The sequence below is a fragment of the Brachycentrus maculatus genome, unplaced genomic scaffold (assembly GCF_059751285.1).
Source record: "Brachycentrus maculatus isolate JH-2025_06_01 unplaced genomic scaffold, ASM5975128v1 h1tg000068l, whole genome shotgun sequence".
NCBI classification, from domain to species: Eukaryota; Metazoa; Arthropoda; class Insecta; order Trichoptera; family Brachycentridae; genus Brachycentrus; species Brachycentrus maculatus.
The window spans coordinates 2,110,158-2,132,621 of record NW_028280822.1 but is presented as its reverse complement, the minus strand read 5'-3'; the positions used below and the strand labels follow the sequence as shown (position 1 = coordinate 2,132,621).

Genomic DNA, 22,464 nt, shown 5'->3' with positions numbered 1-22,464 from the left:
GTAAGTATATGAAAATTAACACATCAGTTTCTTTTTTAAAGGTATCCAACTGAGTTATTTTCGCAATTTTTTCCATATTATCGTGTCTCCTTTTCTTTAGCACTACTCTTATGGTTTTATTTAAAAGTATTTATATTTTCATTTAAATTTCATTTCCTTTATTTAAAAAAAATAAAGCCAGGAAATAGAGCGAGAGTAATCTATCCTATTATAAATATGAATAAAAAAATCATTACAACATTTTGAGTGTGTCCAAATACTTGTTCACTAAATCTGGATTATCTCCAATTACAGGAGTTATTTTCATATTATTTTTTGACATCTCATCAAAGATGAAGAAGAATATGGAAGTCTGGCAATTTACGGGGCAGCCTATGACGGTCGTCTGTCCCGTAAATGCCCAGACTTCCATATTCTTCTTCATCTTTGATGAGATGTCAAAAAATAATAAAAAAATCATTTACTAAAAACCTTAAATATTCTAAAGTAATCAACCGATCGCTTCAAAATTTTAACACAACGTTGGATTGAATATTGACAATATTTAAATTGACCGTGCCATCCCATTTAAGCACAGCATCAAATCTGTCATTTTTATTAATATCATTTATAACCAAATTCGAGCAGACTTGTGTTAAAAATCCATAAATATTATGATTTTTTTATATCTTAGCCATTGCATCTATTCGTTAGTGACTGAACGGGGTCAATATAGTATGCGATTTGGTAACGAGTTCAGCCTCAAAACTAACCACGCGCCTATGCGAAGGTTAAAAATAAAAACACGATATTCAACATCACATAAACGACGGCGCTAAGGTAGGAATCATCTGAAGTTGTGGTTAAAAGTGTTATTATTTACAATATTATGATACATTCTTATTAATACTACTGTTTTTACCCTGTTGATCCCGATTTATTTGGGTTTGTTAATTGTAGTTCTCAAAGTATAATTTAATAAAAGTTTTTTTTTAAACCTCCTTTTTCTTCTTTTGTTTTTTTTTGTCCGCCTCCGTAATGGTCAGCACGCTCGGCTACCGTTCTGGAGGTCCCGGGTTCGATTCCCAAGGGAGGTAAAATAAATATAAGTGATTTTTTCTCTGTCATATTTATTCAATATTACCCTGGACTGGTACCTGAAGCGGAGGGCTGATCACCTTTCCTTCATGTGTAAACGATCAAGATAACACTGCGTTTATATGACGCAGTGCCCTGTGCACCATTGGGGTGCGGATAAGGGTTTTATATTATTTTTCTTCTTTTTAATGGCTTTTCACCCATCTTGGGTGCTATAGCCAGTATCGAGTTATAATTTTTTTTAAATGAAGTAAGTAGCTAGTATCATATTTTATTTATTTATTTATTTTATTTGTATGGGAATTATACAGAAATTTAAGAATTTCGACTCCTATCCGCAACCAGATGGTGCGTAGGGCACAGTTTCGTATTTTCTTTCAGATGGGAGTTGCATTTATTATTTGCTTTACTTATAACCATATGTACAAGGTTTATAGATACAAAATTTTTAGTACGTCCAAATACTTGTTCACTAATCTGGATTATATCCAATTATAGGAGTTATTTTTCTTATTATTTTTTGACATACATGACGGTCATAAGTCCCGTAATTGCCCAGACTTCCATGTTCTTCTTCATCTTTGTTGAGATGTAAAAAAAATAGCATTATATATCATCATTCATATGTATATGAACGATTTCATGGTAAAACATTGCTGAAGTACTCCTAAATGATTTTTAGCTAACTTTATTCATCTATGTTGATCATTAAGTGGATTTATGTTTCTTATAGGCAAAAAATGTTTTATTTTTATCTGTGTTGGTAACAGGAGGGATAATCTAGTGTGGTCCAAACGGGAACTTGTCGGCATTTGCTCATTGCTGAGAGAAAATAACGTAAAACTCCTCAGGAGAAGCCGGACTATTTACTGTCGCCAACGGACCTTCAGTTTTACTAGAAGAGGGTTCGGCATTTTGTGTCCTAGCTTGGTTTATAGTACCAATGTCCTGCGCTATTTTTATTTTGTACGATACCACCTCTTGTGAGACGTCCATATGAAGTATCAGGTGTCGAATAGGTCCTCACTCAGGTTCCTGCAACGCGTAACCGCTTTGGGAGAGTCCGATATCTTACGGGTGTAAACTGTGCGCATTCGAGTTATGCTTAGACTATGATGTTCTCTGCGTTAATCTAACCGCATCGTATCGACGCGGCGTTAACAAAGCGATCAACATGTGCTCCAGATCTAAGAGAAAGGTGCAATACAATACAGTAGAAGCGAAACAGGTCACGCATGTGAAGGACCTTAGAGTGAAGGAAATCACACACAAATGAAAGAGTTTGTGCTCAATAAAAGGCTGCTTTTCATCTCACCAATAGATGCCTCTAGTGAAATTCTAGTGATTCGAGAAGAATGTTTCGAAATTGGATCATTATATGTAGAACTACAAGAATTGCATGAGATGCGTGAATGTGGAAGAGGTGAATAATTTTTGCAAAGACAGGGAGGTATGGCGTTCTATTCTCTCTGCCCATCCCTGCGGAGAAGCGGTGTGATGGTTAGTTAATTAGTAAGAACTTATATTTCTCAAAGCTGGATCTATTATAGGATTTACAACATTTTGAGTGTGTCCAAATAGTGTGGTTGTCAATCATGGCCAGAATTGGTGAATATTCATCAAAACCTCTTCCCTTAGTTTTTCCTTCTACCTCCTTCCCTAAACTCCATTTTTCCTTTATCATCTTTTGTAATTTATGTTTTTTTAAATGTTCAAGTACTATCTACCCTCATATATCGATTGCAAACAGCTTTATATGGTATCAAACGTTTTGATCAATATCACTGGTCTGTTTTTGGTTGGTTGGAAGATATTGCTTTCTAGCAATAAGCCCGCCAATGTACTTATTTATTTTCTGTACATAAAGTTTAAAAATAAAATAAATATTACATGTGTGTAAAGTGATCACTTAAACCACCCTTTGACGGTCGTAAGTCCCTTTAATGCCCAGACTTCCATGTACTTCTTCATCTTTGTTGGGATGTCATAATAAAGGAAATCACTGTTCTACGGAACGATTTCAACGTTTTTAACATTTTAATAAAATAAGAATTTGACGTTAAAATATATCCTCTTAAAATTTATCTTGAAAACGAAGAATATTTTGATCACTTTAAAATGTTGAAACCGTTAACAAGATAGATAAATAATCTTTGAAGTGCAGCCTAAATTTTTTCTTCGGTAAGATCAAAGGACGTCGTACATTATTTGGCATCTGGTGTACAAAGTGTTACTGGCGCTCCTTTAAAGTCAAACTCTCCAATTTCACATTTTTTTTTACTTTTTAGAACTTTTATAAACTTACAGAACCTCCTGCTTCAAGTGAACGACCTAGGCGCAACAACTGACTTCGATCCTTGATCATTACATCAGACATCTGTTCCAACTAATTCTATTATATTTTTAGACATCTCAACATAGATGAAGAACAATATGGAAGTCTGGGGATTTATGGGGCTTACGTCCTAGGCTGGTTTACGTACGTGTAACATTCACCAATTCTACCCATGATTGATAACCAAACTACAATAATTAGACACACTCAAAATGTTGTAAATCATATAATAGATACAGTCTTGAGAAATATAAGTTCTAACTATCTAACTAACCATCACACCGCTTCTCCGCAGGGGTGGGTAGAGATAATAGAACGCCATACCACCCTGTCTTTGCAAAAATTATTCGCCTCTTCCACATTCATCCATCTCCTCATACATATATACACACCAATTACTTCGACTCCTAACCCGGCCGCTTTCAAGTATTTGACATACCTGATCATGCCAAGTTTTTCTCGGCCTACCTCTTTTTCTCTGCTTCTTTTTCCAACTTCTTTTGCCTCATAAATTGGTTTAACCGTTCTTTCTCTGTCATACGTTCCATATGTCCAAACCATCTCAACACACCTTTCTTAATTTCATCGGTAATGCTTATCTCAACCTTGCATTCTTTCCTTATTTCACCATTCGAACGTCTATCATACATGGTTGGAATTTAATATTGTTTGTGATTTTTTTATTGTTATTTATATTACCTAAAAACTTAATACCAACCCAATACAAGTATTCTCGTTGGTGTGGTTAGATTCCAGACGAGGTTTGTTTTCTCATCTAAAATCTAGAATTTTCATAGTAACATAACTCTCTGATTATTTTTTTTCTTTACTTTAGAGCATAATATAATATATTTAGTTACATTTATTATTAATATAAAATTTATATATTTCTTAAATGTAATCGGGTTTAAAAATATTTTCGCCAAACTTTCATTCTAAGTTCGTCAAACTTTTAACACGGTTTGTGATAATATTCATATACATATATGTATTTTAATCACAGACGCAGCTGTTGTTTCTTGTAGTATTCATTCGCTTTGTGATGCAATTTCTTTGTATTAAGATTTTTTCTAAATTCCTTATCGTCTGTTTATACTACACTGAGTCAGAGATGGCACGTTTAATGTACGTATCAACCGGCTGGTGTCTCACGTAGGGTGCACTATCTCATTCCCATAACAACAGATTACGATTAAAGGCCATTTCACAAAGAATACGCCTCGTAATACAGTACGGACACGGTCCAAACTAGACCAAAGTACACGGGAGAGAAGAAAAAGAGCGTTTCGATTGTTGGACAAAAATTCGCTAAATTAACACTCTAGGTATCTCGAGTGTAAGGTTCATCCAGGTGGGTTACTTGAACGATCGATACCGGACACCTAGCAATAAAGTCCGCAGAAGGAGCAGCCTCCGGGAGGTTGCTGCTCGAGAAGTCGGCAGGTTTGGTCGCGGTCTCTCGCTCCGCCGTTTTTTGCCAACCACCCGCGGACACTGGTTCGAGCGGTGCCCCGCAGGAGGCGCGGAGTGCAAAGGGCCGACCATGTGGCGGCCCCCGCGGCAGCGAGCCAGCCCCTTCGGACGCGGTGCCGCCCGCGCACCTTCGGGCACCACCAGACGGCCGGGCCAGGTAAGCAGTGGGAGGGACGGCCGCGCGTCACTGTAGCGCGCGCTCTCGAGTCGGCCGGTTGTGTCGCGACTGGCGAGCCTTCGTGCCCGAGAATACGTTCGGTTCGACAACCGCGTCCCGAGTTCCCGCAGTGTTAGTGCGGCCGGCCCGTGATACAGTGGTGTTGGTGGTCGCGAGGACCCGTGCGCAGTGTAGTGTTCCGGCGGGAGACACGCGGAGCTGCTGACAGCGACAGCGACCTGCCGGCCTGCTTCCCGAGGTAGGCCTTGCGGGCGGGGGCGCGGACTGGCGAGCTGACCGCGCATTCCGGTTCTCGGCCGAACGGTTTTAATAACCCGCCTTGTGCGGTAACAGAGGACTTCCGTGAAAAGAATCCAGCCGATGTCGGTGTGGCCAACCTTCGGGATTTTGGCCGCCACGTATTATTATCGTGAACCGACCGTGCGTAACTTTACTCCTGGGAAAAGGCGAACGATTTCCCCCTCGAGAAACAATAGCGACGCAGATCTCGGTATGTTTGCGAAATCGTCCCGCATCTGACGATGTTCGGGCACCGAGAAAGTTAAAGCTCGTGCGTTGTCTTTATTTTAATAACCTTAAGTAACTACGACCTGTAAGCTCTATGTCATTATCAACCGGGCAGCGTCGAACCGAGTAGTAAATAAACGTAGGTAGTATTTTACGGAAGTAACCAGCGCTAAACGAAGGGTAGGAGATTGCTTAAGTAAGTGTCCGTCCCATACATCTATTGTTCAATTCGCGGAAAGGGTTTCTAAGTGTATAATAACACTTAACACCTCTCGTAGCGATGCACGCCGATTGCGAAACGAATCAACGTGAACCGAATAAATTGTAACTTTTCCGGGAAACACGGTTCAAGAAAACAAAAAAACAAATAGATTCTCCGGATTATTCAGCGCCTATTGTTTAGATTTTTCGTGCGACTTCTTTGTGAAACCTTCCCGTTACATTTACCTGCTCACTGGCTTTGTGTCGGATATTCTTAACTAAACAATAAGTCAGCGAGTTTCGTTACCCGGAGCGACAACTCCGCGCCGAAAGCCGAAATCAGTACAAATAGAATGAGACATGTGTTGGAATATTTAGGAATAATATACCGTAGACAGTCGGAGCCAGTAGAATGTTGCGGCGCAACTACTACTATTCTACCTACTGCTGTTCTCGTACGAGTGGTGGCTGTTGGTGCCTCGCCTTTGTACGTAACGAGCGAACTATAACATGAACCGTTAGCGGCAGCACTCGGGGAACAAGCTCATTTCGGCGGAGGAACAATATTTGCACAGTCCTCGGGCAGCAGCAGGCTGCGGTCTCTCCTCCAGCCGCCGCGGCAAGGGTGACGTGATCTGCTCGTGTCCGAGGCACGCGGTGACTCAGCCCTGGGCGCGCAGTACGCGCCATCTCTAGCACGAACCAACCCCATTACCGAAACCGAGTCAACTGCAGAGTCAGATTCTGCGAACCGAGGAATATTTAATGCTCGATTAACGCAACGCGAATGCAAATTTGTGCGTTCCCCTTTCGATAGGTACAGTAAGCCAACATGAACAACTATCTCAACGAAAGCAATTGCCATCTTTATCTACTCGGCGGAAAAAATACGCGATAAAGTTTTACTGTTTACCCGCATGCTTAATTAACTTTTATGTACACGATGATTTAATAGTTTTTTTTTAATTTAATGTCGTTGAAAAGTATCAAGCATATACATTGTAATAATTTAGAAAAAGTAAACATGCAATACAAAGTACCATAATCAAAATATCACCTTCCACCTTCTTCGGTTCTATTGTATTGTATTGAGAAAGTGCGAGATAAAGAGAGACCTTTTCTTCTCGCAAGATGTGGAAGGATTTGAAATCTGACCACATGTAAAGGGGTTATTCTGCAAAATATTACATATATGTTGTCTCGAAGCCTACAACTAACCAGTATTCGCAAATAATGTAAAAAAGTATAATAAAATTTGTTATATTGTTTTATATTATTTTCTTTGGTTTCCTGCGAAGGTTTCTCACACAAAATTTTAATATTTACGCGGTAAGGGAGGGATAAAGTCTCGCTTCTTGCGAAATTAAGCAATATCGTGTTCTGAGTGGTAAATAAAAACTTGTTTGTATCTCACGTTGCTGTGGCCTTAAAGCTCACAATCAGACACGTCCATTAATATACTTTCTGGGTCATTAAACGTTGTTTTTTGTTTACTTAGTTCTAGAACACGTGTCAATCAATGATTACTATTTGCAAGAATGATATCATCCAAGTGCTGCGGTTCCCACGAATGCGATTGAAGTATTCCCCATTCTGTCTATGTACACGAATAACTGTAGATCTTCACCGCGAAGAAAGAATCGCCTGCTAAATTCTGAATTCAGGTTTGCACAAGAATATTAATTTGTTCAATTGGATGTTTAACTTTTAAACATGATATACGGTCTACTCCATCCGGTAAAAACGTTTATTTTAGTCATCAAGCGTCATTTTTCGCTTTGAAAAATTATCTTTCCCGTCTTAAATGATTAAGGGAAGCATAAAATAAACTTTCGGAATCGATCAACTCCATTGAATGTGAAAATTATAATTTCAAACTCTCTCTCATGTAGACTCAGCTTGAATTATTTTAGATAATTTACGGAATAAGTAAGTAACGATAAGCATTATATTAACATTTATGAAACTAAAGAAACCCAAACATATACTCGTATGGGTGTCAATATTTTGTTTCTGTTTTATAACACACACATAAATATATATATATGTATATATATATATATATATATATATATATATATATATATATATATATATATATATATATATATATATATATATATATATATATATATATATATATATATATATATATATATATATATATATATATATATATATACAAGCCTCTGTTGTGAGTTGTTTGGCATCTCCTTGTGCCTAAAATCCTTACAAATGGGAAATAAGAAAATATAACAATATCACAGACAATATTATACTTACCAACATATTGTGTGGATACAAATACATAACGATAATTTGATATTTACTCGTCTACGGCTTTGGTGACCATCCGAATACAGTTCACCCAAATCATAATAAATACATGATAGGAAACATTTAAAACCCCTAATAATTATGAATTTTTTTCTTAAAAGTTAATATTGTAATGTCACATCTTGCTCTGTTGACGTATTGAGCTTTGAGAATTTATAATAATATAAAATAATTTTTAAAATCCCGATGTATTGCTAGTATTTTTTTAACATTGATATTAAAAGTGTCACCTTGTAGCGAAGAAGCCATAAAAAGCGGATCTCCACCTGTTTAAAATAATTGTTACCCGAAATGGTTGTTGCGTTTAATGAAATTTTAAAGGAAAAATTGTTGCCCTTCTTACCCGTTCAGGACTATATTTAATCGTCTATGATCTAATTGGTATAAAATGTATTTGGTGCTATATATTCACTAGTATTGAATGCTTAACTCGCATGGATTTATTGCGTTGAAACTCAGCTTTCTCGGTGGGAATAATGATATTATTTTATCATGTCTCTCTGACATTCACCGCGAGGAAACAAAGCCATACAACTACGTAATATGTATCGTATTTTTAGAAATACTTTTGGTTTGGGTAACTTATTAGCAATAAGCGTATGTAATGTTTGCATTAAAAAAAAACTGAAATAGGATCTCACGTGATTTGAATTAAACAAATTGTATTATTTTATGAATGAATTACGACTGAGTGAGGGAGAACGGTTAAACAAATTAATAAGGTGAATGTAGGTGGGAAAAAAGAGCAGAGGAAGACCGAAAAAAAACTTGATTCGATCAGGTATGTCGAATACTTGAAAGCGGTCCGCTTATCCGTTCCGGTTATCCGCACCCAAAGGTGCATAGGGAACTGCATCATATAAACGCAGTGTTATCTTGATCGTTAACACATGAAGGAAAGGTGATCAGCCCTCCACTTCAGGTACCAGTCCAGGGTAATATTGAATAAATATTACAGTGAAAAAATCACTTATATTTATTTGACCGCCCTAGGAATCGTACCCGGGACCTCCAGAACGGTAGCTTGCGTGATGACCATTGCACTACGTAGGCGTACTAAATGTATTTAAATATATTAAATATAATATAATGTTTTACAGATTAGATTCGTATTTTCCAGACTATTATATTTAATTAAATTATTATGTTACAATTTTAGCTAAGTGCATTTCCAGATACGAAATCCATTTTAATGGTTTCACACATTTCTCGGTCTCTTATACCCAATAGACCTGCGATATTATCTGACGGCTTAGTGTTTATTTTGCTTTTATACAAATAAATTCCTGCTTTATAAATGTATCTGCAGATAGCTTGTTTCCTTCTGCAAGCGTTCCTACAACAACTCAACTTACAACAATCTGAAATAAACCAATTAATACGGAACTTAAGGCGTAATGATTTCGAAATATAATAAAACGGTTTTCTGTTTTTTTTAAATATCGGTCACTCCTTTCAAGAACGTCATTAATAAAAAATCGCCAATTTTCAGTTGTGCATGTTTTCGGAATGCCAAGAAAATGCACCATTTCCCAGCAAAAGCGGAATATTTTATATATAATATTTACCCGCTAAGTGATGTTTTTGCATTTTGAAGAAAAGGTATTGTTTAATTATTTTTTTGAGTAAACTAAATATTTTTCAAATGGAGAAAATACATTCAGGTTTTACCTAAAAAGATCTGTTGCACAGTAAAAAGTTCAATAAATGGCTTGATATTTATTTTAAATACATTGTATTATATTTTTAAACATTAAAAACGTTCTCCTGAAAAATCAAGTTTTTCGATTTATGATGTTCTTGAAAGGAGTGAGCGATATACGTGTATGTTTTTTGTTAAAACTTTTTAGTAGTGACTGATTATGATTTAACTAGCTGTACCCATCACCACGTAGCTGTGACTCAGTCTAGTGAAATCAATAAAAATATTGAAAGACCAAGTATGAATAAATCTTTTAATAAATGTGATAAATTTGTTTTTTGACTCAAGTGGTAAAAATACAAGTGTTTTAAATTTGAAGCGCATATTTCTAATAGATACAATTATAATACATATTAAAAATCTATGAAACAATAATGCAAATGGATACATCGAAAAAGTGATACAGTATATATATCGCTCACTCCTTTCAAGAACGTCATAAATCAAAAAACTTGATTTTTCAGGAGAACGTTTTTAAAGTTTAAAATTATAATACAATGTATTAAAAATAAATATCAAGCCACTTATTGACTTTTTAGTGTGCTACAGTACTTTTTAGGTAAAACCTGAAGGTTTTTTCTCCATTTGAAAAATATTTAGTATATTTAAAAAAAATAATTAACCAATACATTTTCTTCAAAATTCAAAAACAACATTTTCTGCCCTGTAACGGGTAAATATTAAGTTAAAAAATTGCCTCTTTTGCTGGGATATAGTACATTTTCTGGGCATTCCGAAAACACGCAGAACTGAAAATTGTCGATTTTTGATTTATGACGTTCTTGAAAGGAGTGCGCGATATGTTTATACTAATGTATGCGTGTATGAATATAGTATGCATATACCTCACACACTGTGCACATAACTGTATACAGTAATATGCAATACATATTACTCTACGCCTGGGGCATTATCAAACTGGATTATAATAATTCGTTCCACTACAATAAAATTACTTGAATCTTACCTACCTATGGTGCCATGAATAATATAACTCTGAAAACAAATCACCCAATGTGATTGTGAATCAAATCCTTATCCGCACCTTAATGGTGAATAGGGCACTGCATCATATAAAATTCAAACCCTTATCTGTACCCTATGGTGCATAGGGCACTGCATCATATAAACGCAGTGTTATCTTGATCGTTAACACATGAAGGAAAGGTGATCAGCCCTCCGCTTCAGGTACCAGTCCAGGGTTATATTGAATAAATATTACAGTGAAAAAATCACAAATATTTATTTGACCCCCCCTGGGAATCGAACCCGGAACCTCCAGTATGGTAGTCGAGCGTGCTGACCATTACGCTACGGAGGCGGACAAATAAACACAGTGTTAACTTGATCAGATACTAGTCCACGGTAATATTGAATATATATTATAGTGAAAAAATCACTTAATTTATTTTACTCCCCCGGGAATCGGTAGGTAAATATGGTAACTACGGATAAAATTGTATATTTACCACTGAAAAAAATAAAAAAGAAACAGCTCCTTCCCTCTCTTCATCCTTCAACTTCACAAAGACACTACTCTTAAATTTAAACTTTGCTTTACATACAGCGTTTAAAAATAATGCAGAATTCACCAGTCTGATGATGTCGGTAACGACGAAACCCGGTCGCTGGTCAAATAAAAATAAAGTGGAAAAGCCAAAAATAGTGGTTTTAATCTAATAATGTATTAATAATGCAGAATGTATCGAAATGCGTTTTGCAATCAATTTTAAAAAATAGTGGTATTTACTAAATAAAATTAAGATTTAAAAAATGTGTATGCTTGTATGTCCATATATTATATCTGAATATTATAACTGATGTAATATAGAATCTGTATTGTTGATCAAATTAATAGGTTTAGATGTAATATGATTACATTCCAATCGATGGAATATTTTTGTATGATTTCATTTGACATACATTATTTAGTGGTCATAATATAATATTTAAGTATAATAGTATGTCATTGCCAATGCTAAGTCGCACTTAATTACCGCTTAGTAAGTGGAATGTTCGGTCGGACACTGTTAACCTTAATTTGATTATGCCATGCATACTTAATACTACTTGATGAATAAAAACATAAATAAAACGCAGAGCAGAGGAAGACCGAGAAAAACATGGCACGATCAGGTATGCGAAATACTTGAAAGTGGTCAGGTTAGGAGTCGTAATAATTGGCGGGTATGTCTGAGGAGGTGCATGAACGTGAAAGAGGCGAAGAATGTTTGCAAAGACAGAGTGGTGTGGCGTTCTATTCTCTCTGCCTACCCCTGTGGGGAAGCGGAGTGATAGCTAGTTAGTTTTAGTTTAAAACGCAAGGATCCCAAAACATTAGGTTAGCATCACAATAGTTTAATCAGGCTTATGTGAGTACAGGTATATGCCTACCTAACTCCGAGTGCCTACTATTTCTTCTCCATTTGTTAACTAACTAACCATCACGCCGCTTTTTTTTTTTAAAGAAAAATTTTACAATACTCTTCAAATTTAATTTAATTTATTTTCAAAATAAATTCGTTGTCGAGTTATAACGTATTAATTAAATGTAAAACGAAAATTCTAATTACCCCTTACGGAAATTACGTCGGTGTACAAGAATGCAAATCTATTCGCAAAGCGACAGTATAAACTTGCATTATAATGACGTCATATTGCACTGTCACTAGATTACCACAGTAAAATCATTTAGCAATAATTAGAACCGGTAACATTTTAACAAAGGCCTTTAAAATTGCTTTGTATCTCGTATTATGAGGCAATCGTTTGAAAACCTCCAAAAATGTTGGAAAATAATTTCACAACATTTTGAGTGTGTCCAACTACTTGTTCACAAATCTGGATTATATCACCAATAGATGTCTCTGGTGGAAGTTCTAGTGATTCGAGAACAACGTTTTGAAATTGGTTCACATATATAGAACTTCCAAGAATTTAGGAAGTGTGGTTGTCAATAATGGGTAGAATTGGTGAATGTTACACGTGTTCTAAGTGATCATTTAAACCGCCCTATGACGGTCGTCAGCTCCGTAAATGCTCAGACTTATTCTTCTTAATCTTTGATGTGATGTCAAAAAATAATATGAAAAATAATGTTATATGCGATTACTTCTTCCACAATCGACTCGTAAATATTAGATTAAGTATATAAATTTAAGAGAATTATGTAACTGCAAGTGCCTTTGACATTGGTTATTCTCCTTTTTTGTTTACAATTTCCAATTGTACTTAATTACAATTTTCTATTTCTGACTGAATGTATTTGACTGTGTAACAGAGGATTACCGAGGAAAACTTGACACGAAAGTATGGCACTACTTGGGCGTGGTCAGGTCAGGAGTCGAAATAATCGATGAATGTGGAAGAGCCAAAGATTGTTTCCAAAGACGGAGTGGTGTAGCGTTCTATTCTCTCTTTGCCTATCGTTGCGGGGAAGCAGCGTGATGGTTAATTAGTTTTAAGTAAAGACGTATCGATCCATTTCTATGTAGCGAGTGTTTTAGCCTAGAATTTTCACTCATGAATTAAATGAAATTATAGTAACTTTAAACATAAAGAGTAAATCCACTCACGATTAGGCAAAGGTTATAAAACTTAAAAAGTTGAAGCCTGAGTAGGGTCATAATAAGCGGTGTTCCATAAGCCGTAGCTAAATTTTAGGGTCACTTGGACGTTAGGTAAAAAAATCCATTTCTGTGTTGTATAATAGAGTATGTTACATTAATATTTTAAATGAGTTCAAATCTGTTAACACGTATTAATATTTTATTTATTGTTTCGGCATTAACTTTGTGGTAAGACATGTTACAATGATTAAGGAAACACTTGTTTTCATACCACTTGAGTTTTATTAAAGACTACTAGTTTTGGAAGCTAAACTTCCATCGCCAGGTCTGAATAATAACTAGTTAGAAATAGTGAGAATAAGATGACTGTTGAAAAAGAGGGGAAAAAGGCTTTTGTACGTAAAATATTTTTTTCTGCAATTAAACCCATTGCACAAAGCTGATGAATCGCCGGCCGAGATCAAGTTATTATTTAGACCTGACGATGGAAGTTTAGCTTCCGAAACTTGTTGTCTTTAATAAAACTCAAGTGGTATAAAAACAAATGTTTCCTTAATCATCGTATTAATATTATTAATACCGTTGTCGGTTTAAGCTCTGTTTTACATATTTTCATCTCAATAACTACTCCATGTCTGTTGAGATATCAATAAAAACTGATTTTTACTATATTGGGACGTTCAACCCTAGTCCTACCTACATTATAGTTTAACTACGAAAGACGAAAGAAAAAACGGTTTATTCACCTTGTACGGATGAATTATACGACGGTGTTTACATTTTTTACTCTGCGGAATTTCTAACTATCACTAAGTCAACCATTATGTGTTATCTATTCACAGCGTATTATTATATGAATAGTGTGGTTGCATAATCTTCTTAATAATGCGTTTTATAGTTCATTGCTGTACACTTTGGTTTTCATCTTGGTTTTAATTTCCGCGTTACATAATGTTTGTACTCATTTGTGGCTGTTTTTATATTTGTCTCTATTAAAAAACTTAATGTGAGTTATGCAAAGTCTGTAAGTTTCATATGATATATAAATTATATAAAATAAAATGGAAAAAATACGTGTTTATATATGCCTCTAAATTATTTTGAATACGTATTATACTCGTCACATCTTCAGACGAAGCACCCATCATTTCCATATTATTTTTTGACATCTCATCATGGATGAAGAAGAATATAGAAGTCTGAGCATTTACGGGGATAACGACCGTCATAGGCTGGTTTACGTGATCACATTACACACGTGTAACATTCACTAATTATACCCATGGTTGAAAACCACATTACTCAAAGTCTTCGTAGTTCTATATATATGTATGATCCAATTTCAAAGCATTGTACTTGAATCACTAAAATTTTCTCTAAAATTACATCTAGTGGTGTGATGAAGAAGCTTTTTTTTACTGTGCAAAAACTATAATGTTTTTATGTGAGGTCTGAATCCTGGATTATAATCGCGTACATGAGAAACGACAGAAAATATCCTTTTCATTTTATCATTTTGGCTTATAATTTGACCAGATATTTTATTTAAAATATTGTCAAAAAATATTACGAAAAATAGCTCCTTTAATTGGATATAATCTAGATTTGTAAACAGGTATTTGGACACACACAAAATGTTGTATCTATCATTTTCATACAAAAAGACAGAAGTCAGAGCATCCCAGTCATCCCATATACTTCGAACCCCGGTCTCTCTGCTCATGACTTACATTGTTTCAAAATATTCTCCTCCGATTGACATTCACGATTTTCTCCAGAGAAGAGATAAATAAATAAATGAAATCTGAGACTTAACATACTATGTAACGTGATCCGAAACATGGGTTGAAGTATCATACGAACGACACGATATGAACGATGCTAATAATATTGATATCTTTATGTATTTAACGAAAAAATATGAAATGAAAGATTTTTCTTCGTTTGTCTCGATCCTGTGGATTGGTCTGCAGCAACAAATGATGTCTCTTTTGCCATCCCGTTCTATTTTGCGAAACCCTCTTCAGCTCCTCATATGTCGAACATCCAATGTCCTCATATAAGTCGCAAAGATATTCGCGGCATAGGCGTCCTCTGGCGTTTGTTTTCTTGACTATTTTCTCTATTATCAGGTGCAGCAAACTCTTCAAGTTTTATTATTATATTTTATTATAACCCTTATCCGCACCCAATGCTGCATAAGGCACTGCATCGAATTGACGCAGTGTTTTATCTTGATCATTACTTACATGAAGGCAAGGTGATCACTCTTGCGCTTCAGGAACCAGTCCAGGGTAATATTAAATAAATATTACAGTGTAAAATCACTAATATTTATTTTCACACCCCCTGGGAATCGAACCCGGGACCACCAGTACGGTAGCTAAGCACGCTGACCATTACACCACGGAGGTGGACAAAAAGTTTAGAAATTGTAAATTTCATGTTTAGAAATTATAAATTTAATTAATTTTCACGGTTAAGTGATTTATTTTTAAACGTATAATATTACTACAAGCACAAAAAACTCAAATTTGAAATAAATTTATGTCAATTTTAGTATAAAAAATAAGACACTTTTTTTGTTTCTTCATGTAAACACAAGTTTCGAGAATTGCAGATATTCTCATCAACATGTAAAAATAATTATTTATTTATAAATTTATTCGATAACATAAATTCTGCACTTGAAAGGTTTATAAACTTGTATCGACAATATATTATATATAGTTTTGTGATGAAAGGAGGTTTGAAAACAACTTTATAAATACTCACTGCCGAAGTCAGCCTTCCGCTTTAGAGTGTAATTGTATGTAATCCAGGGGTGAATCGCACGTTCCTAGTTTTACGTAGTTCGTATTTATATTTTTCTAGATTTACAAAACACTCTCCTTTTATTCATCGTTCACTTTGTATGATACCACTTTAATTAGCAATACTCATTAACACTTTAATTCACAAAATTAACGATGTTTTTAATATAGAAAAAAGAAACAAAATATTACACACTAAGCTTATTCCTAATTTTCTTTCTTAATCATGAATGCACTCAAGTAAAAAACTCATGTAAAACTTATATCTCTAAACTAACTAACTAACTAACCACTACGCCTCCCCATAGGGGTAGGCAGAGAGAATACAACGTCTTTGAACATTCATACATCTCCTCGTGCATACTCGCCGATTATTTCGACTTCTGATCCGACCGCGTTCAAGTATTTGACATACCTGATCATGTCAAGTTTTCCTTTATCTTCTACTCCTTCTTTTCTTTTATATTAACTTAAATACTGTACTATAACTAAACTGAATACTTGTAACTTCTTAGCGTCCGGGCAGTGAATGTTTGGCTTCAGAATCTCAGAGTAAAAATATGCTTAAATAATTAAATTTCTGAAACAAAAAATCGAAATAGTTATATTTAGTTACCGAAAACATTAAGCAAATGATTTTGTTCAGTTTTTTATTGCTAACAAAATGAATGAAAATCATATGATAATGTTTTTTCAATGCGTGTGTATAGTATATTTACATAAAACTGCGACTGGAGTGCCTAATATATGTGTAGCTTACTTATTATTTTTTGACATCTCATCAAAGATAAAGAAGAATATGGAAGTCTGGGCATTTACGAGGCTGACGACCGTCATAGGCTGGTTTAACATTAACCAATTCTACCCATTATTGACAACCACACTACTCAAATTCTTGGAAGTTCTATATATATGAACCAATTTTGAAACATTGTTCTTGAATTACTAGAACTTCACTAAAGACATCTATTGGTGAGATGAAAATAAGCTTTTTTTGAGCAGAAACTCTTTTATTAGTATATGAGGTCCGAATCTTGGATTATATCACACACATGAGAAATGCTAGAAAATATCATTCTCATTTTATTATTTAAGCTTATAATATGACCAGAACAAGTATTTGGACACACTCAAAATGTTGTAGCTAACTTATTTAAAATCACTACTCGCCACTGCTCACACGAGTATGTAGATGTGTATATCATACATGTGGTATAGCTGTCAAACTAGTGAAAGAATGACGATACAGACATACAGACAGACGCATGCACCTTACTTACATAAGCAGACATTGACTTTTGCCTATATATGGCCGCGAGACACGCTTTACTTGTTACTTCTCTCACTCTGTGAAAGTCAAAACAATTATTTTTAGTCCTACAGAGCTCCGAGAAATTAACGGACGCAAGACAACATTCCAGACATCTTCTGGAACTATTTTACGGTATATTACACGGCAAGTATCAGTCCGCCATTTTCAGCGGTTACTACTTGTATCGACCCTTTCGCGGTAGATCATTGTACGTACAGGGTGGCGCAAAATTAATCACCCTGTGGGAAGACGTTATAATTCTTGCAAATGGCGTCGTACGTCAATAATATTTGATTTTTGTGAGCTAGACAGCTGCAGTACGCAAACAAATTGATTAAATGGGCACAAATGTGTATCAACACTGGCGGCAGACACATGACGGATATCATGTATGTTCCCGATAGTTACCCAAGACAGCGTCGGCATAGATTGTTTCACATTCCTATACACAGGACCAACATGCCGATGGTTAAGCCTGTGCGAAGAGCTACCGCTATGTTGAACAATATCTCAATGGATATTGATCTGTTCCATGTGTCTGAAGGAGTTTTCCGAAGCGGGATTCTTCTACACCTTTAGCATTAGTATTCTTGCATATTTTCGTTTTTTTATATATTTTAATGTACCCATTCGCCTTAAATTTTATGTTTGTAATGTGTATGTTGATTGTAAATTAATTGACTTGAATTGAATTGAATCTAATTGAATCATCTTTTCCACCTAACAGAAAAAAATGGATAGATCTAAATAAAGATTTCTCTTACTCATTTTTTTTTTAATTTACATATTATAAACGTTATTCGAAAACAAAATTGGATGATTAGCTTTGTGCCACCCTCTATATGTATACTAATTACAGGATAAATGTTTTGCAAACATTTAAACATTGTCTATAACAAATTAAGACATATATTCATACCATTATAATATTGAGCATAGTTACCCAAGACATTGTTGTCTATATCGTGACTAAATCTGTCTTCACATGTGCGTTTAATCGAATCAAACGGACCGTAGCCTTTTTTTAACAATGATCAGTTACAAAATACACGCATTGTTATCTGGCAAATATTGACATTGCGGAATGCTTGAAAATTTTATGTATTTAGAGTAATTTTATTTTAGAATAATTAATTATTTACATTTGAAATATTGTAGTTTCAAATGACTTATAAATACAGTAGAAAAAAAATACAAGGATGTATTCAAAATGGATAGAATTTTTTATATTTTTTATACCAATCGACGTTTGTTATTTTATATTATAATCGTAGCTTCATTAACTGGTTCGAACCCAAGACCTTCAGCATGGTGGCCAAACCTGCTGACCAGTACAATATGGAGACGAACAAAAAACATATATATTCAGTGTAACTTAAAAAAAACGAGGTAAAAAATAAAAATGCAATAGGCGATCTTCGAGCTGCCAGAGATAATGCAGATATAGGTTAAGTATGATTCGTAAACTCCTTGCATTTTAAGTAGTAGACCACAATATGTCGTAATTTGACCTCAAAACACCATAAGTTCTTCAATCTGCTGGCGTTTATAGCCTTGTGGAGAGCGTGCCGAGAAACCACATTCGAAAGATTAAATGAAGGGAAAAGGCCGACGGTTAAAACGCACGCTATACAGTACCCAGTCAATTGAAAGGAAAAGGGCTTCTTCCCTTCCCGGATATATAAAGAAGACCTATATGAATAATTTCCTTTACATTTTTTTAACGTTCATTTTATTTCATTCCTCAACACGTGGCTGTCGAAATTATTTTTTTCGTACTGTAGGTAAACTTATCGTTTCTATACATTAGAAAGTGCGAACTGAATAATTATTGGCAGACTTTAATTTCATCGCAAAATTAAATAATAAAGTTAGAAGGAATTTATTATTTCAATCATGAGAATTGTATGATTTTTTTATATTTTCAATGCTTCTCTGTGACGTTGAAAGCTGACTCTCATTCCCAAGCTACCACAAAGAATGAAGATTGAAGCATTTGAAATGTGGTGTAATTGAAAAATGCTTGAAACACCACGGGTTCAGAGAGTTCCAAACCAAGATGTTTAAAGACGCACCAGAAAAAAGAGAGAGAGAGAGAGAGAAGTTATAGCCAATTTAAATAAAAGAAAGTAAGGTTACTCGGACCATTTTATGAGGGGTAGAAATACGAAGTAATATGTATTATATTACAAGGCAAAGTGGAAGGTAAACAGCATAGGATGAATACGTATATTCCGGCAAAAAAACTCAAGAAAGTGGTTCCACTGTTGCACCAAGTCGTTGTTTAGAGCGGCTGCAGACAAAGTAAAAATTACAACAATGATTGCCAACTTTAGCGTGGAGTGGTACAATACGGAGAATTACGTTTTTACATGAGTTTTTTTTTTCTATTTCTATACGAGAATAAAAGGAAGTATGTCCGTAATTATTTAGCACTTGAAATAAAGTAAAATATTCTCACATTTAATAAGTTCACATTATAACCATATGCAACGTTTATTATGGTTTAAATTCGTAGTTTATGTAAAAAAATTGTATAATGCATCTGATTTTATGAATGTGAATTATTGATGTATTATTTTTGAATTATTAGTATCAATATCATTAGTAATCTCATTTAAGTGTTTAATTTATATATGTATTAATTTCATTAATGTAAGATAGAACATTTTGAGTGTGTCCAAATATTTGTTCACAAATCTGGATTGTCTCCGATTATAATATTTTTTTTATATATTATTTTTTCACATCTCAACAAAGATGAAGGAGAGTATGGAAGTCTTGGCATTTACGGAGATTACGACCGTCATAGGCTGGTTTAAGTGATCACTTTACATACGTGTAACATTCACTAATTCTACCAAAGACTGACAACCACACTACTCAAATTATGGAACTTTTATATGTTTAGTTCAAATTCGAAACTTAGTGCTTGAATCACTAGAGACATCTACGGTGAGATGAGAGTAGCTTTTATATTAAGCAGAAACTCTTTTGAGTTCCGAATCCTGGATTATATTCACATATTCGAGAAACGCTGGAAAATATTCTTTTATTTTTAGCTGAGTATCATCTTTGTCGAGATGTCGAAAAATAATAAAAATAATAACTGTTAATTGGAGATAATCCAGGCTTGTGAACAAGTGTTTGGACACACTCAAAATGTTGTACCTTATTATAGTTTGATATTGAGTAGCTCCTTTTTTGCTATCGACAGCTGAAGTAACAACTGTTAGACCGATCTTGTCAATATAAATTCGTTATTTGTTTTTTTTTAAACTCATTAAAATGTAGTTTTTCCGCCTTCTGTTAAGTTGAACAAAAAGAGAGGTGAGATTAGAAATAGGCCACCAATAAATCGTGTTTTGCTGTTGTGTAATTATAATCATCAAGTACAGTTAATGAATTAAGTCCGCGTCAGTAGTGTAATAGTCTGCACGCTCGGCTAGCGTTCTGGAGGTCCCGGGTTCCCAGGGGGGGGCAAATAAATATATATATTTTTTCCACTCTCTAATTTATTCAATATTACCCTGGACTGGTACTTACCTGATGCTGAGGGGTGATCACCTTTCCTTTATGTGTTAACGATCAAGATAACACTGCGTTTATATAATGCAGTACCCTATGCACCATTGGGGTGCGGATAAGGGTTTGAATGAATGAAAGTTAATTATTATAGATTTTGTAAACAAGTATTTGGAAACACTCAAAATGTTGTAAATCATTTGAAACATTTTAAAAACTAATTTTATTATAGTTTGGCAATATGTTGAGTGTACAAATCCTCAAGAAAAAAGTTCCAGGTCGTAAGCCATGTAAATCCCTATAGAATATTCTTCTTCATCAATGTTGAGATATCAACATAAATAACTCTTAAGTGGATACTAACCTATGATTTGTGATCAAATATTGTGAATATTATTTTTTATTTTTTATTCATTTAATATATTTACATTTTTATTTATAACATAATACATTTGAATCATTTATACATAAGGAGAATTTTTATATTTCGATTCGCTGTGTTATATTATTATAATATAACTGGTCAAATTGGAAGTGTTACCTTTCCCTCCCGGTGCTAAAATAAAACGTGTTGGGCAGTCACTGCACAATAAAAAATTAGCTATTTTAAATCGAAAAATATGGACTTTCATAGCTAATCTCCTTAATTAATTATACATGAAGTCATAAATTATAATAATTTTGATTTATTTGCTCAAAACATTAAAAAATATCTGTCAACGCTCATGGAACAAGCATAGGTCCACTCTTGTCGAAAGCTCAAGAGCTACTACCCCTAGCTCGATAGCTAGCCAGAAAACATTGAGGTTTGAGCTCCTCACGCTTGCACAGTGTAAGTATGAGATGCGAATATAGTGTGAAATGCATTGCTTATTTTCATTGCGCGTATTAACAGTGCGTGAAGAGTGTACGGGAACCGCACTATATCGCTCACTCCTTTTAAGAACGTCATAAATCAAAATTCGTCAATTTTAAGTTGTGCATGTTTTCGGAATGACCAAAAAATGTACTATATCCCAGTAAAAGAGGCATATTTTTAACTTAATATTTACCCGCTACAGGGCACAAAGTATGCTTTATGCATTTGGAAGAAAAGATATTTTGTATAATTTTTTTAAATTTACTAAATCTTTTTCAAATGGAGAAAAAATCTTCAGGTTTTACCTAAAAAGATCTGTTGCACAGTAAAAAGTTCAATAAGTGGGTTGATATTTATTTTTAATACATTGTATTATATTTTAAAACTTTAAAAACGTTCTCCTGGAAAATCCAGTATTTTGATTTATGACGTTCTTGAAAGGAGGGAGCGATATATAGAACTCCCGAGAATTTGAGAAGTATGGTTGTCAATAATGGGTAGAATTGGTGAATGTTACACGTGTGTAAAGTGATCACTTAAACCAGCCAATGACGATTGTCACCCCCGTAAATGCCC

At 34.6% G+C, this 22,464-nt stretch overlaps 1 protein-coding gene across 1 annotated transcript in view; it reads left to right on the top strand.

The window, feature by feature from the left end:
• The first annotated feature begins 5,071 nt into the window (after positions 1 to 5,071).
• The window catches only part of Shrm (shroom), a 138,323-nt gene continuing 120,930 nt past the window's right edge, over positions 5,072 to 22,464 (top strand). The window contains exon 1 of the mRNA XM_088256881.1: positions 5,072 to 5,301. The gene's annotated coding sequence lies outside the window, so the exon portion shown is untranslated. The remainder of the gene's footprint in view (positions 5,302 to 22,464) is intronic.